The following is a 2,495-nucleotide window of genomic DNA, read 5'->3' on the forward strand; positions in this document are numbered from 1 at the left end:
CTAATGAAATACAAATTCTCACAGTTCTAGTCCAGCTCTGGAGGACAGGGGCCCACAATTCCATTTTCACAAAGTTTCCAGGTGTGTCTGATACTGATATTGCTATGTTGCTCTCGCTGGCCTTGAGTTTATGAACTCAAGTGATTCTATTGCCTCAGGCTTCCAAGTAGTGATCATAAATCCATTAAGTGCTAAAACAAATGACACATTTTTAAAATTTTTTTAAAAACTTGCTGGGGAGATAGCTCAGTAGATTAAGTGCCTGCGTGGCAAGTGTATATTTTCCTAAACAAAAATTTATGTTGATATATATTTGCACTGTCATATATTTTTCTAGTAATTTGAATGTCTAACTGCATAGATGGCAGCTAAATTTCACATCTGTTTCAGCATTTGATTTGATATAATATACAATTTGTTTTAGATGCAGAGTATAAAGAAAATCCAGCTTTATTCATATGTGTAGTGAGAACAGAAAGAAGAATAACTGTCAAATAACTGGCTGTTTCTCTTTGATACTCCATAAAGTGATACTAAGTTTTTAAAGGTAAGTTGCCATGTGGAATATCAAATATTAATAAATTTTCTGAACCTGTATACTTGTATAAAGAGTGGAAGTGAAGTAGGTAAGTAAGTTCTTAGTATTATCATGAATCTGGTTTCCTCATAATCCTCTGAAAAGGTCTTGGGGACCCTTGGAGGTTCCAACACCACACATAGAGAAGCTCCACTGTATTCTACAACATTCATTACTTGTATCTTGTTTAGATTTATTAATTCAACAAATGTTTATTAATTACCATATGGACCATTTGTTGGAGCTCTAAATGTAATGGATCCTACAACCAAATATACGGTCACATATGTACATATATGGAAATGTCACAACAAGCACAAATATTTTGTAGAATTAATGTACACTAATGCTAATATAAATTGTATTGAAGGCAGAGACCCTAATTTCAGGGTTACCACTTGGAAAACCAGTCTCAGACTTGCTGGACAGTTGCCTGGTACCTTTAGAAGTCACCTTTTGGGAAAGACATACACACTATGGCACAAAGAGTCCCCTGCTTTGGTGAACCTTGCCTTGCATGGACACAGGGTTGGTGAATGCAGAGTGGCAGATCTGGGCTGCCACCGGTGCCTTGGCTAAGCACATCTAAGTAGTAAATCACTGAAGTAACTGCTCATCAGGATCTTGTACTTTATATTTCTCTTCTTCTTTAAGCAGAATTTGAACTCTGGCAATGAGATTTTAGAAGGTTCCATAAGTCTGTGACTTTAATCATTAGACCATGCAGCTTCTATGCACAGAGGGTGTGTGTGTGTGTGAGTGTATGTGTATGTGTGTGTGTGTAGTAATTGATAACACTCTTCTCTCAAGCTTAACCCACCCCAAAGGGCTTTTCTACACACCTCCTAAAGACAACAGAAACTCCTAATGGAGAAGAGCTGAGCCTATTTCACAGATGGATTTGTGCATAGTCCTCATCAGCAGTTTTCTACCATCTGTGGTTTCACTGACCTGAGGTTAACTGAGGTCCGGAAATACAGCTCAGTACAACTAGATATTTTAGAAAGAGGGAAAGAGACATGCTCACAGAATTTTTATTATAGAATACTAATATAGTTATTCTGTTTTATTATTGTTGCTAACCTTTTTTTTTTTTCCTTTTGGTATTGTTTTAGCAAGGATCTACAGGGTCTCACTACATAGATTGGACTTGTACTGATCCTCCTGTGTTCAGCCTCCCAAGAGCTGGGGTCACAGGCGCACGCCACTTTGCTCAGTCTCAGTTGCCATCTCAGCACACTCCGGGGACGGGGCCAGCATGGCAGGCCAGGGATCGAACTCAGGCCACTGCATCTGTGTAAGCAGACACTTTAATCCACTGAGCTATTTGGCTGGCTGTTTGTTTTTACCCTCTTACTGTGACTAGTGGATAAATGAAGCTTTATTGTCATGTGGATACCTGGGGGAAAAACACAGTATATTCATGTGACAATGTTTTAGTCAATGAAGGACAGACAGGAGATGGTGGCCATACCACAATCTACTTTGTTGTCAGCTCTACCATCTTGGTTTTTGTAGGTACTTTCTGTTATGTTTACACAACACCAGAATCACCTAATGATGTATCTCTCAGAAAACACTGTGGACGGCTACCCTGCGCCGGTGTGACAGACTACTCATCCCAGCCCAGGCGCAGAGTGGGTGAGACCCTCTTCCACCCCGTTGGGATGCCCCACACCACTCTGCAGCACCTCCCCACCCTGCCCGCCGAGTAGGAATTTCTGCCGCGTTCCGGGAACCCCCAGACCCAGTCCTAGCGAAGGCCTGGTGAGTGTGTGGGAGAGCTGCCTCTGCCCCCTACTCCACCTTGTCTCCTCCAGGGTCAGCTCAGGCCTGGAATACATGCCTGGGGTGTAACCCTGCAGCTGCAATCCCTGCAGAGAGTGTAGAAGATAGAACCACCCAGCTAGTACAGGAG

This window comes from Octodon degus, unplaced genomic scaffold (genome assembly GCF_000260255.1).
Source record: "Octodon degus isolate 3935 unplaced genomic scaffold, OctDeg1.0 scaffold00158, whole genome shotgun sequence".
NCBI lineage: Eukaryota > Metazoa > Chordata > Mammalia > Rodentia > Octodontidae > Octodon > Octodon degus.